Below are 16,141 nucleotides of genomic sequence, written 5' to 3'. Positions count from 1 at the left end.
CACCTGTGGATGTGGATCCATACGTGTGTGCCCTGTCTCTGTGGCAAAGCCTTTAGTCATTAGTCTAATTTTAGGTAACTTAGTAGAACTCACTCTGTAAATACAGTATGGGTGTTTTTAGCAACAGCTCCCAACTCTAAAGACCCTAGAGCAGTGGTCCCCAGCCTTCCTGGCACCAGGGACCACTTCCGTGGAAGACAATTTTTCCACGGATGGGGGCCACAGGGATGGTTCAGGTGGTGATGCGAGCTATGGGGGGCAGCAGATGAACCTTTGCTTGCTTGCCTGCCACTCACCTCCTGCTGTGCAGCCTAGTTCCTAACAGGCCACAGACCAGTACTGGTCCATGGTCTGGGGGTTGGGGACCCCTGCCCCAGAGGGCTTGAGCAGAGGATAACCAACCCCTAGTTCTTCTTTGATAATTGTGGTCAACATGAGCCAACTCCCAGTGGAGAACCACTAAGACTATAATAACTGTTAATAAACATTCAGCCAAGCACCAGGCTTGGTGTGCACAAGAAACTCAGCGAAAGAATAAACACTAAATCAAGAACAAAGATGAAGACTCTTGAGAAATAGGAAAGTTTGCTGAGCAACACCAAAGCAGACTTATAAATAATTCATACTGGAGAAGTGATTCAATGTAAGGTCATGAGAAATTGTTTATTCATAGAGCAACCTCTCTGGTACATGTGTGCTCAGACTGTACATCACACCTTCAGTGTTCTGAAGGAAGGGAAGTTTTCAGTGGTCACTTATTTCTTAGTCAACATTAAATTCTCACACTGAGGATGCAGCAATCCTAAAAATCACAATGGAGCTATAGCTAGATTTTATATCAGAAAAAAATGACTTGAGTATGTGGAAGAAGGAGCCTCTAAAAGAATCTTTTAACACACATTCAGGCAAATTGTGATCTGCGGAAATACCTCTTTGTGAAAATGTGGCATAAAAAGGAGAATGAAGTGATCTAGCAATATAGAATGTAGAGTTTGGAAGAAATTAAAATTTGTGTATAGAATAATAGTTGCAAATATTCAAACAATAAAGTCTGTGGCTAAAGGAGCTAAAAAAAAAAAAAAAAGACCACTCTGTGGAAATCAGTGGGTATGTATACTGTTATTGGTCATTTTTGCTATTGTAGGCTTTTGCTGTTGCTGTTATTTTGTATTTTACATATTATTGATTAACAGACAAATCTATTGTGTGTTTGCAGCATCTGACTTTTCAGTAAAGATAATTTCTTAATGTTTTGCCACCTCCTCTTTCTCTCTTTTACTTCTATCAGAATAATTTGGGAACCCTAATTTTCCTCCTGGCTTCAAGTTCAATCTTTTTGTTGTTGTTCATAATCCCAGCATTTTATACATCACTTCCAGAGGAAGATCTCTGATACCAATGCATGACAGGTTTCTTAAAGTAATTCTGATGGACAGACTTAGTGCTATTTTTTCCTCACAAACTCAGTTCTTGTCTTACCCATGAAATTGCTTTGCTATGCATTTTATTAGGCTCAAAGTCTTAATACTCTTTCTCCTGCTATGGAACGAAGAGGATATAGGTGCCTGGTTAAACTTATCTGCTGGGAAAGGAACATAGAAATGTAATCTCCTAACTGACCTCATATCTTTTAGCCATGCTCTGCACAAATGCATCTGAAAACATTTATCTGACTCTAAAGTTGAGACCTTCATGAAAGCAGGTTAACTCTCCTAGATTCAAATAATGGTTTATATCCTGTGACCTAAGGCTGACTTTTGAGTATTAAACCAGACCTGTGGGTGAAAAGAGAAGTGGCCTAAAAATAATTTAGATTTACTGTGAATGGCAAAGAGGTGAGCAGTGCACAGGAAGAGAAATGGCTATACAACATTTCCTGCTGTAAAAGAGCCTACCTTGAACTTGCTGATTGAGAAGAAATAATACAGTGCCTTGCAAATAAACCATGCTGATGGATGTCTTCTGCTAGAACGGAGCTCACAGTATTTACTCTCTTTCTGTTTGATGTCAGCAGCTTAGCACTCAGTGTGAACTCTACTACAGCTAACTGTCGGAATAAGTTATTTCTAGTCGATAATGAATGCTTCCCTAACATGTTATTATTGAAAATAACAGGTTCCAAATGTGTGACCATATGGTATACAATTCATTTTCTTCTTCTGAAAGAATTGGATTTTCTTGTCATTAGAACTGAATCATGTGTCGACACTATACTAAGTTAGAACATCCAGAATCCAGACCAAAGGCAAAAATTTACGATGAAAGATTATAATAACAATTGCACTTGAACAGTGGTGTACAGTCTGCAAAGAGCTTTGAGAGTATTTTCTTTGGAATGTCTTGTCAGTCTCTAAGGAAGATAATACATGTATTTTTACTCCCATTTTAGTATAATTTAGATTTAAGCATGGGGAATTTAAGTGACTTACCCAACATCATTGCAAAAATGGTAATTGAGAGCACTGAGGCTCTAACCCTGTGTATCTTCTTCCAAATCTAATGTTCTTTCTCTTTCCTTCCTCTAAAAGTAAATACAATTATCTGAATGTACTTGGCTATTTTTAACAATAGAAAAAGAGAAGCACAAAGGCCCATGATGTGAGAGTAACTGAAATCAGCTGAGAGAATGTCATCTACTATTGGGTGGGCCAAAAGGTTTGTTCAGTTTTTTTTGTAAGATGTCTCTAGTATCACTTAGTTGTCTTTAACTTCATTCGAAACAATTTTGTTAGATTGTATGTGACAGCTGTCATATCAGCGTGCATTTAAAAAAAAGACATCAATGTTGGTGAATTTTTTGTAGCCATTTTAATATTGAAGATGGAAGAAAACAACATTTTTGTCATATCATGCTTTATTATTTCAAGAAAGGTAATAACACAACTGAAATGCACAGAAAGATTTGTGCAGTGTATGGAGAAGGTGCTGTGACTGATCGAACGTGTCAGAAGAGGTTTGCAAAGTTTTATGCTGGAGATTTCTTGCTGGACGATGCTCCACAGTTGGGTAGACCAGTTGAAGTTGATAGAGATCAAATCGAAACAATTGAGAACAATCAACATTATACCACGTGGGAGATAGCCAACATCTCAAAATATCCAAATCAAGCATTGAAAATCCTTTGCACCAGCTAGGTTATGTTCATTGCTTTGATATTTGGGTTCCACATAAGTTAAGCAAAGAAAACCCTCCTGACCATATTTTTTGCATGTGATTCTCTACTGAAACGTAATGAAAACGTTCCTGTTTTAAAATTAATTGTGATGGACAATGAAAAGTGGATACTGTACAAAAATGTGGAATGGAAGAGATTGTGGGGTAAGCGAAATGAACCACCACCAACCGCATGATATGGTATGATATCATGTATGTATCAGATATGATAAACAGTAGTCACTGTTTTGACTCTTAGTTGCCTATTTGAGATTATCCCACCATATCACCTAAGGAATTCCTTCCCCTGCTTCAGTTTAATAGGATATTGAAGAAATTGTTTTTCCTGAACTGTTGTTATGCCTGCAATCCAGCTAGGAATGAGTGATAGAAATAACCACTCGTTCTTACATAGAGCAGACTCACCTTCTATCAGAGTGTCTGAATTTGGCATAACATTGGGTTTCAGTTAGACTCTTAATATCAAAATAACATCACACGATGGGTAAAGTATGGTGATGCAAAATGACAGGATCGTTACAGTGAATCTGCAGTTCCATCCCACTAACTGGTTGCACTCAAGTTAGCAAGGAAATTATAGGTTAACTTTTGAAGAATAGATGCTCTTGGAATAGAAAGATGTTTGTAAATAGAATACTCTTATCTCCAAAGTAAGGGAGTTTGCTCTTTTAGGCAATGCTTTGCTCCAAAAAAAAAATCTAGAAAGTGTAGAACTATCTCTAATAATTAATATTTTATAAAAATACCTTTACTTTAAACACCTTGATATTTTATGGAAGAAAGTAAGTTACATTTATCCAGTATTATCTCATTTAATCTTCACCATGAAGCAGGAATCAGGTCTATTATCATTGGCATGTATTCATGGTGCCCTTTTAGGATATTCTCATCCCTAAAGAATTCTGTACCTTCTGGCTTTGGCGATTACATCACTGGCACTTAGTGTTAGACTAGATCATTGTTCACTAGTCTTCCCTCTCTATTACAGAAACAATGCATCTGTTCACTTTACTATGTGACTCAACAGTGCCTCCCTATGTGGTAAGCTGAGTACCTTTTCCTGCCCCAGTGATATTGGGTTTGGCCAGTGATTTGATTTGGACACTAAATGTTAGCACACATAATTCCAGCAGAAGCTTTAAATATGTTTGAGTGTTTCAACTTGGCCTCTCATCCTTCTGGCATCCACGGTGAGAAGAGCATGCTCCACATTGCTATTGGTCTCAGGATGGAAAGACATGTGGGAAGACTTGAATTAAATCTGTGACCAAAAGCAAGGCCTAGCTGAGGCCAGTCAAGCCCAGCAGGGCCAACATTTAACTTACAGATTTGAGAATGAGGGGGAAAAATGATATTTACTCCTTTAAGCCATTAAGGCATCATGGTATCTTGTTATGCAGCATTACTATAGCAAATCTAATTAATAAATTCTCTGATGAGTTTCCTTCCATGTTCTATTGGAAATATCATTTTATTTTATTTTTGTAGGTCTTTCTATGCCATTTAAAATTAAAACAGCTCCACATACCATGTGTTCATTACCAAGGGCAGTCTGCCCAGCCTCTATCTAAGTTAAACTCCCCTACAGGTATTTCCAGCCGTTGTTGTACTGGCGAGTATTCAGAAGCCATATAACTATTTGGAAAATAGACATAAAAATAAATGTTTATTTTGAAGAAAAGATGAGCAGTGACTAGGTTGAAGCTGGCTATAGGGATCTTCCACAGATCACTGATCAATGCTTGGGCAGAAGTGCTGGAATTGAAGATTTATCTGTAGAAATATTAATAAAGAAAGAAATCTCATATATTCTTTTTCCTAATACCAGTAAATGTTAGTTCAGCCTCTGAGAGTATTCACATCTTTTCTACCTACTTACTCTCAAATATATGACACAGTGTCTTATTCATTTTACTTTCTAGTAAGACAGTTTTATCTTCTGAATAAAATATATTGAATATCAGTTATTTCCCTGTAATGATCTCACATGTCTTAAAAATGCAAGGAACACTTTGCTTTCTGTCTGTCAGCACCAATGCCTTGTAGGCTATTTTCTGGATGCTCTCTAATTCTCTGTCTTTTTGGTTTACTGGCTGTCCTATTGAATGTAGGGTTAGCACATTGACTTTTACAGAAGAATTAATATTCATGTAATCAATTCTGGTGAATTTTGTTTTCTTAGTTTCTATCTCTTATGAAATGTTTTAAAACCACTTAAGTTAATAATAACACTTTAAACATTCTTATTTTTTACAAGTTCCTTTGATCTCCAAGTAAGATAGTTAGTAAATTGGTTTTACTTCTTTTTTACTAAAATGTGTAAATAATGCTCAAACAGTTTTCAGTTGTGTATCCAAGAGAGAAGGGAAATAGAAATGGAACAGAGACACCTTATATTTTATGACTGTACTATGGCCAACACAATTTGCCATTTAAGTACATGAAGAAAATGTCAAAGAAGTAAACCAGATTACTCTTGCATGTGTATATTCCTTTTTAAAATCTCTGGAAGTCTGAAGACTTCTGAAGTAAGTTGCATATCACACGAATAATAAATGGGTATCATAAAGGCATAATGTGCCAAAATTTTCGACATTTGACTCTGTATGATATTGTTGTAGGAAAATGACTGAACAATATTGGAGTTAAAAGCTGTTGGAGAGATTTACCCGTTTAAGTACAAACTCAGAATACTTTTGGTTTGGCCTCTTTTAGCTCCAAATGAAAACCTTAAGGGTGTATGTTGAAATCACGTCTTTGCTGCTGCTTCCTGAGAAACAGATCCACTTGAAAGATTTATCCAGCTAAAGTTTAATTACAGGGGAAGCCTTTTATACATGATGGTGATGACACAGACATTAACACCAAATGGCTCTATTATGATTACAAATAGAGAGATAATGAATAGTTTGGGGAGCTATGATTTTAGTTGCGTCAATTATATTACTTTTTACTGGGCTTTTAAAGACTAGTGTCACATAAGAATAGTAATAAAATATTCACGATCTAAGTATTTAAACTTCTCTATAGTTGTCAGTCATTTTCATAGCAAACTTATTGTTGAATGAATTGGAACCGAAAAGGCAGAATTTGCTTTTAATGAGACATCTAGATTTTCCTTTTTGCCATTGTTTTGTATTTATTTCAGAAGATAGAAATCATTACTTGAATTTGTAGTTATTTATTGATTACTACTATTTTTTTCAAATATATTACATCAGTCTTGTTTACAAAATAGGCTATTCAAAATAAAAACAAAACTAGAATCATCAATGCAGCATTTTTTGAGAATCATTTTTTAGGTTAATTCATCATAACAATGCTTTTCAGATCCCTTCCTGAGTAGAATAAGGTTTTCTTACACCTTACCTCTTCCAGTCTCATACTGTAGGTTTGGCACTCTGACGACGCTATTAATGTGTCAGTTATAATTAGGTTGAAAATTCTTTGAGGACAAATGGCTTCCACAAAGCAGGTAGGGAGCCCTCATTGTAATATTTCTTGAGGCAGACTTCATTGTAGTCCCTAGTTAGGTGCATTGGAAAATTCCATTATCTATGCCTAGGCAAACAGGCAAATCCTTTAGTACCCTCTGGGGTAGTTCTATTTTAAATTGGCAAAAATCAAAAATGTGCAGTAAATTTCTTCCTTTTAGAGTTATATATGTGTATGTGACAATGTGCGTGCTAGTTTGTATATGTGACATATGTCAAACAGGAAGAATATATTTACCATATGTGTACCACTTGAAAATAATAATATAAATACCCAAGCCAGTTTAACAAATGGATGAGTACAAATATCATGGCAACCCTCTCTTAATCCCTTCATTCTATAGACTCCTAGAGAACACAATAGGGGTAGCATTTGAATCCAGATTTTAAGGAACAAAACTGCCACTATAACCCAGCCGATTCTTGTAGCTTCTACTTAGAAAAAAAGAGACATAAGATATGTACTGAAAAGACAAGAGGCAGCCACACGATAAGATTGATAGTCAAGTGTCAAAGCTTATAATAAAGAACATTTTTTTCAAATCTGTGTGTATGAGAGAGTAAAAAAAAATATTTGAGACATTCTTTTGCTCTAAATGTTAGAAATTTCTCCAAATTTTCATCACTATTATTTCCAAACACTGGCTTATTAAGTTTTCCTTCTGTTATACAGTTGTCCTTTGTCTTAACCTTCTAAATGTATACTAATCAGTAAAAGAGATAGTATTTTACCATAGCATATTGTTAACCTCCCTACATGCCTTTATTTATTGTGTTGTACCACCTTATTTATTCCTTTTATTGCACTAATGTGCTTTGATGATAAAAGCAAAGAAATACCCGGAAAGATAATGAGCTTCTGGCCAAAGGTGAAAAATACACATTGTGTTCTTCTGCCTACCTGACATAGTGATTGTCAGCATTGTAGTAATTAGATCTTATTATAAGATCAGACTGCATTGTTTACATCAAAACAAGATTATATAAGAGATCTAAAAATTTGACACATCTTTGCACTTAATCTGTGCCATAGGACAATTTTGCTTTAGAAATCCAATTCCTAACACAGTCTGCAAATGCACAGTTTACTGATTTCAAGGGAGGCTGCAGGTAACTACTTGTTAACTTAAAAGATGACCATTCACTTGGATACGTTCAAAGATATTTTCCTCCTATGCCATGGCGCTTTTAGCTCCAACATTTTATCAATGTGTTTTCAATGGGAAACTTATTTCACACTTTCTCATAACAACACCTCAATAGCCCACACATCTCCAATTTGATAGGTCAGAATGTGCTGCCTGTGTGCTGCTATAAGGGGAAAATTCCAAAATGCCAGTTTGGATTTTTTCATTCTGGTGTACTGAAGATAGCATTTTTCCCTATCATTTATTGGATGTTATAAGTTGAATTGTAGAATAAAGGTTAGCAAGGGGATATTTATGTCAATCAGATCCTCAGAGCTATCCTACCCTGGCCATAGCAGTGTTTAATTAACTAAATAATAAAAATTAAGATTATCAAATCCTACAACAAAAGGCTTTTGGTTTTCAGAAAATATTGAGATTAAAATAAATATGGTTCATTGCTACTGGGTTAGTGATAAGGAAGCTTGGGCTCTGGTCCAGGGTGCTGCTACTCATTAGCTGTTTGATTTTCATCAAGTCATTTAACTTCCCTAAGCTTCATTTCCTTCATGCAAAATAGTGCTACTAACGCCTGCTTTAGGTAATTCTAAACTTTTGTGATTCAAAGAGGTGATATTTACTTGAAAGTCAGGTAGCATATATTGTTTAACTTCACCACATCCAAAAATCAGGTAAGTCATGTGTTTTATCTCATTTAATCCTTAAACTGGAGCCATAGCTGGTAAATGACAAAGTAAGTGTTCAAGTTTGATTGCCTATACTCTTTCCTGTCTTTGTGACTGGAGTTAGAATTTAATGCCAAACACTGAAATGAAGAAAAAGTGTCTCTAAGATCATCAGGAAGAAGAGAATTCTGGGAAAATGTCAACTGACTCTCTTTCATTCTCAATTCCAATTCATCTTTGTCTTGTGAGCCAAAGGTCTAAACAAACATCTAAATCTATCTATCTATCTATCTATCTATCTATCTATCTACAAATGCATATATTTTATAAATAATATATGCACATATAAGTTATATATGCATATTTATTATAAAACAAATCCAAAAGTTCATATTGATGCCTACAATTCCAACTCAAAACCTCAGGTTTCTTTCTAGTCTTCTCCCTTTTCATGCTTTTATAATGCTTCTCTAACATTGAAAAACCTGACTCACATTATAATCAATACTTTTACTTATTATTTGATCATTTTACTTACTTGTTCCATGTTCCCAGCCTCCCATTGAAGCCAGCCATCTCATTCCATGGCCTCTGCACTCATTGCAAGCTGCTGCCTAGGCTGTCAGAGGCCTCCTTCATGGGTTCCTCTCTGTATTCACCTCCCACTTGCCTCCTTGGTCACTGGCCACACTGATGAATCCTCATGGCCCACTCTCACTGTCCCAGTCCTTTGCTGCTAGGCACATTGTTGCCTCTTCACCAACTTCTGCCCTTACCACCCTGCTTTCTTGGTCACTGAGGACACTGATGCCTCAGGACGACATCTCCTTCCCCATCTCCTCTTCCTCACCTGTCTGCCACCCTGATCTCCTGCCCTGCCACTCTACTTTGTAGTCTCTGGCACACAGATCCCTCCAGGAAGTGGAGGACAGCAAAGGATGAAGGAAAGGAAGAGAGAGAGAGCATGGAAGTAAAGAGAGAAGAATAAAGAGGGAAGGAGAGGGAAGGGAAGAAGAATGGAAGAGAAAAGCAGTAAGGAAAGAATTCAAAAGTGGGGAAAACTGTAGGGAAGGGAAGGGAATGGAGAAGATAAGAAGAAAAGGAAGGTAACAGAATCTTAAAAAGCAACAAATAAAGCCAGAAGGGAAAATTCTAGATGAGGAACATAAATATTCAAGCAAAGGCCCTGCTATAAATGTAGAAACATCTGTTTATTCATGTAAACTTTCCCATGGCTTCTCATCACATTTAGACTGTAAACTAAAGCCCTTATTTGGGCTTATGACAAACTCCAGAGAACTTATAAACTCTAATGTCACTTTAAAGTAGTACTTCAATAGCACTTTAAAACTCTAATATCAGTTGATTCAACTTTCAAAGAAGAAAATACTTGCAGTGATTACACTTGGAATTGCTTTAACTACACACACCATTTTTTTGAAAATTGACATTTTTCTAAGTATTTAATTTAAAAATAGAGAATAATTGATTTTGAATACTTATTTTAATCCCAGTCATTTAATAATTAATTAATTTTAGCAGTAGTATTTTAGGACTGTTACCTTTTACTCATCTAATTATACAAGCATATCTTCATTAATTTTTTTAAATTATAAACAACATATTTTAAATTGTGTTTAATTAGTATTAGTTAAAGACTGGTTGGATTCATCTAGCTTAAATTTTTATGTAAAATTATATAGACTAGAAAAAGGAAAACATAGTAAATTCTGGTTATATAGTATATCATATATTATAAAACATGGTATAGTATAGTATATTATATAGTATATGTTAAAATATCTTTTACATGTTACCTGAGACTTTTTATTACAGAAACTAATTTAGAATCATAAAGGGGATAAGAAAGGCATTAAAGGCTTTTTATGACAATTATTTCATAATGGAGGCCTAGAAAATTTTATCAGGGACTAAGGTGGCCTAGAGTACAAGTCTCCTAATTTGAATTTCGATTCTTAGTTCACTGTGACAGCTCATTCTAACGTGTAGTGAGATCACTATTTGACCGTTTGAAAGACTAAAGTGGAATATATGTACATAATTTACATTTATCTACAGAAATATGACCACTGGGGTCACTCTCACCAGCACCACTCTGATGCATATGTATAACCATGGGAGCTGAAGCTGAAAAAAATGTAAGAGACACAAGATGCCTGAGAGTCAAATGATTCACTGCCTGACTATCGGGTTTTACAGTCTACAGCCAATCCGTGAGTACCTTTGCTATGCCTAATGTTTATCACCATTTGTGTGGGTGCTGAGGAAGCAAGATGAATATGACTTGTCTTCTCTTATTAGTATTTCAGTGTATCTGGAAGACTACCAAAAATAATAGAGAAGCAGTTGGTGTATGACTAGATGCTCGGACTTTGTTTCTAAATACTGCTTTCTGGTTTTGCTTCTGTCACTTCAGGCCAAGTACTAATGGTAAAATCATATACATTCTCCAAGTCCCAGCTTTGTCATCTTCAAAATGAGAACAATAATATTCATACTGATGACTCACAATAAATTAATGAGAATAAAACAAACAATGTGGATAATTATGAGAGAAAAGTAAGACCATTTTACAAGGTGATTTCGGATAGTTTTGGGTTTTAAATTTCGTTTTCAGAAGATGACCCGTTAGCTTACATAGCACTTGGATTTTGCAAACAACTTCAGCATGGGTCATCTCATTTAATATTCCAAAAACTTTTGTAGTAAAATAGGTCTCATTTTCTGAAATGCTTGGATTTGAACACCCAAAGATTAAATATGTAGTCAACAAAAAAACTGGGCAAGACCTAGGTTTTCTTATGCCAAACCAGCTGCTCTTTTCTGTGCTTCTATTCAGAGAATCATTGTTTTATAGAGTAGACCTTAATACCACTAGAAATAAAAAGTCACTTAACCTAACTATAGTGATTTTCTTTATTCCTCCAGGGAAAACTGATTACTCTGTAAGTACACAATTATATAATGTTAATAACCCCAAAGTACTTCTAGCAATTTCCAAAGAGTTAATTTATTGGCATTTTCACTATTCAAATACAAAAATGTAATAGCTTAATAATTCAGAATAATATATCCTACACTGCTCTATTTCTAATAACCCTCTGAATGTGCTTTCTATTTGCAAATTCATGTTCCATTTCATCTCTCCCCAACTCCCTTCTAAAGCTTTGATTTGAGTGTATATCTGTCTGATTCTGCAATGTTTCTTATTCTTTGAAGAAAGAATACATGTCTTATTCATTAACTGGAGTTGAAGGCAGTGAGGTCTCCCTGATCTCTTATTTGTAAACAATCTTTTAGTTTTGCACCTAGGATAATGTTTGCACATAATGAAAAAAAAAGCTACTATTCATTGAGCAATCATACATATAAAGATGTGTTTCATAGATGAGCTCAAGCCTTATGACAACACTATGAGGGAGATACTGTTGTTATGATTCCTATTGTATAGATAAGAACACTGAGGTTCAGAAAGTTTAAGTAATGTCCCAATGTTCAGAGTGCTTGTAAGCTTAAAACAGGATTTTAGCCCAGGCCATCTAACTCCAAAGTGTTTGCTTTTAGCTTCCATGCTACATTACTTCCTATGGTAGGCAATTATTACTTATTTATCAGATGTAAGAAATATTGTTTAAAACTGAAACTGCTCAAACTCAAACCAAAGCCAGGCCTGGTTGGTTGGTTTCTGCATTTGTTTGATCTAAAAATTTGATTAAATAAAAACTGAGAACTAAAATGAATAGGGGAATTTGGATACTTTGTGTCAGATTCAATAGTGTACACATTGCACCTTAGGAGTTGATAAAACACATTTCTAACCTAATGTAATAGGAAAATTGCCTGAATCACAGTAGCACATTTTGAAGTTCGCCATATATCTGTAGATATTATTTATTACCTTAAATAAAGACTACAACATCAGCACCCCACACCCACATCCCTTGAAAGGAGATTATTATCATTTGCATTTATTTTTGCTCTTTTTGTAATGTGCTTACCCATCCTTCTGAGAAACAGATGTGCAAAAATGATTTTGAGTACCCTTCTTCCAGTGATAATACTGTTGTTCCCCTGAGTTTCCTTTGCCACAGTTCACACCTTGGCCTCAGAAGTCACATGAATTTATTTTATTTCTGGCTGTGGGATTCTGAGAAAGTGCTCAGGTAACAAAATGGGAAGTGATGCCCTACCTGAGTGTTCCAATGGAAGAAGTAAAGAAATATGCCTGTTTCTGCATGGTGTTTCTTACCTTGCATTTTGGGGCCCTTTGGTTTGCTCTGGGTTGTTCTCAACTCTCTTTTTCTTTAATACAGTTGGATTTGAATAATGACTTGGGGCCTTTCCCCTCCTCCAGATCAGGTACACTTCACACAAAGATTCTGATAATGGTTGGAATAAGGGAAGAAAAGGAAGAACACATTTGATGCTCTCCCTCTTTGTATAGTTAGAAAGACCTGGTACTAATGCTACCTGGCTCTCCTTTTCTTCTTGTGCTTGTGGGAAGATCAAGATTCAGAAAAATCATAGTTCAATCCCAGCTCTAGTACTTGCTATTCTAACACCATGGGAAAGTTACTCTTAAAAAGGTGTTCTAAAATCCAAATTCATTGAGATTTCTAAAGGTAGTCAACTGCTGGGAATGACCCATTCTTGACAGCACACAGCTGATTATAATAGCCTATGAGGATACCTTGCAAGTTTCCAAGTTTGTGATAGGCAGAATCCTGTTGTTAATTTTCTGTCTAAGAATAGATTCACCCAGCAGTGACTCTACATAGCAAAAATTACTCTTTCCATAATAAAAAAATTACACATGTATAAAATATGCTGTAGTGAAAGAGCTTGGTGGAACATAGATTAAATGTCAACTTACTGGCCATGTAACTTTGGGCAAGTGATACCATCTACCTCCTCCTCTTTTTACACAAATAAAATCACACAATTTTTGAGTTCTCTAGCAGTGCTCATGCTCTTTTTCTAAATTAGGAATTACTTACACTTGCACATTATAGGAAAATGGTGCAATCTGTTTCACACCTGTAATTTATGTCAGTGCATTTCCATGAAATGCCTTTATGTGCCGATTTCACAATCATAATTTAAGTTTAGAGCTTGCCTTTTAATGCTTTTTGTTATGGTTTCATACAAAATTTAACTCCATGTTTTTTAGCATTTTGAATTAGTCAGTTCTGCAGTTTGCTCACATGTCACTCCCTCTAGCAGGATTGTTTCCATTATCAATGAGACTTTATGGGCAGCCCACAAATCATTATGTGGTTTGGCACAAACTCTTAGGTTAATGAGATAAATTTGATTTCCCTTGGTCTTTTTATATCTAAAATGTCTTTTCCCAGAGTCATATTTGTGAAAATGATTTGGCTCAGAAAATCTGTTTAAAAACATGAAGGTAACATGCCCCTTAGGTGAGGATGATTAGGAATATAGGGATCATGCAATTAAGTTTAATTGGATTAAGTGGAACAGACTGACTTTCATAATTAATTTAGTCTCATGACTGGTCTTTGGGGGGACTATCCCAGAAGAAAAAGATGATTGTGGCAAAAGAGCATGAATTACTGCAAGATATAAACCAAACCACAGATAATCCAGATATCAGAAAGAGTAAGCAATTATAGCAAAGGTATAGGATATAAGTTCAATATACAAATGTGGGTAGTTTTCTTTTATACCAGCAATGAACAATTAGAGTTTGAAATTTAAAAATCTAGTAACATTTACATTAGCACCAAAAAATGAAATACTTAGGCATAAATCTGAAACAAATATTTGCAGTAAATCTATGTAGAAAATTATAAAACTCTGATGAAAGAAATCAAACAACAAAACTGAGATATTTTGTATTCATGGATTGAAAGACTTGATATTCCTAATGTTCAGTTTTTTCCAAGTTGATCTATAGATTCAATGCAATCTCAAAATCAAAATCAATTTGTGGATATCAACAAATTGTTTTTAAAGTTATATAGAGAAGTAAAAAGGACCCAGAATAGCCAACACAATTTTGAAGAAGAAGAACCAAGATGGAGGACTGACACTATCGCACTTCAAGACTTAATATAAAGCTACAGTAACCAGGGCAGCATAGTGTTGGCAAAAGATAAATGACATATAGATCATTGGAACAGAATATACATCCCAGAAATAGACCCGCACAAATACACTCAACTGAGTTTTGGGAAAAGAGTAAGGGAAATTCAGTGGAGAAAGGATTTGGTACCCAAACAACTGGATACTGACATCCTCTCTAAAAAAAAATCTAGACAAAGATGTTACAGTTGTCACAAAAGTTAACTCAGAATGAATCATAGATCTAAATGTAAAATAAAACACTATAAGACTCTGAGAAAAATAGCATGGTAGAAAATCTCAGCGACCTTGGGTTTAGCAATAACTTTTCAGATACAACACTAAAAACACCATCTGTAAAAGAAAAAAATAGGGCTTCCCTGGTGGCGCAGTGGTTGAGAGTCCGCCTGCCGATGCAGGGGACACGGGTTCATGCCCCGGTCTGGGAAGATCCCACATGCCGCAGAGCGGCTGGGCCTGTGAGCCATGGCCACTGAGCCTGCGCATCCAGAGCCTGTGCTCCGCAATGGGAGAGGCCACAATAGTGAGAGGCCCGCGTACCGCAAAAAAAAAAAAAAAAAAAAAAAAAAAAAAGAAGTAATAAGCTGGATACAATTCTTTTTATTAGTTTCTGCTTTATAACAAAGTGAATCAGTCATACATATACATCTGTTCCCACATCCCTTCTCTCTTGCGTCTCCCTCCCTCCCACCCTCCCTATCCCACCCCTCCAGGCGGTCACAAAGCACCGAGCTGATCTCCCTGTGCTATGTGGCTGCTTCCCACTATCTATCTACATTACGTTTGGTACTGTATATATGTCCATGACTCTCTTTCGCTTTGTCACAGCTTACCCTTCCCCCTCCCCATATCCTCAAGTCCATTCTCAAGTAGGTCTGTGTGTTTATTCCCGTCTTACCCCTAGGTTCTTCATGACATTTTTTTCCCTTAAATTCCATATATATGTGTTAGCATACTGTATTTGTCTTTCTCTTTCTGACTTACTTCACTCTGTATGACAGACTCTAGGTCCATCCACCTCATTACAAAGAGCTCAGTTTCGTTACTTTTTATGGCTGAGTAATATTCCATTGTATATATGTGCCACATCTTCTTTATCCATTCATCCGATGATGGACACTTAGGTTGTTTCCATCTCTGGGCTATTGTGAATAGAGCTGCAATGAACATTTTGGTACATGTCTCTTTTTGAATTATGGTTTTCTTAGGGTATATGCTTAGTAGTGGGATTGCTGGGTCATATGGTAGTTCTATTTGTAGTTTTTTAAGGAACCTCCATACTGTTCTCCATAGTGGCTGTACCAATTCACATCACCACCAGCAGTGCAAGAGTGTTCCCTTTTCTCCACACCCTCTCCAGCATTTATTGTTTCTAGATTTTTTGATGATGGCCATTCTGACTGGTGTGAGATGATATCTCATTGTAGTTTTGATTTGCATTTCTCTAATGGTTAATGATGTTGAGCATTCTTTCATGTGTTTGTTGGCAGTCTGTATATCTTCTTTGGAGAAATGCCTATTTAAGTCTTCA

This window comes from Mesoplodon densirostris, chromosome 1 (assembly GCF_025265405.1).
Source record: "Mesoplodon densirostris isolate mMesDen1 chromosome 1, mMesDen1 primary haplotype, whole genome shotgun sequence".
Lineage (NCBI taxonomy): Eukaryota > Metazoa > Chordata > Mammalia > Artiodactyla > Ziphiidae > Mesoplodon > Mesoplodon densirostris.
Note: the sequence above shows the minus strand (reverse complement) of the source record.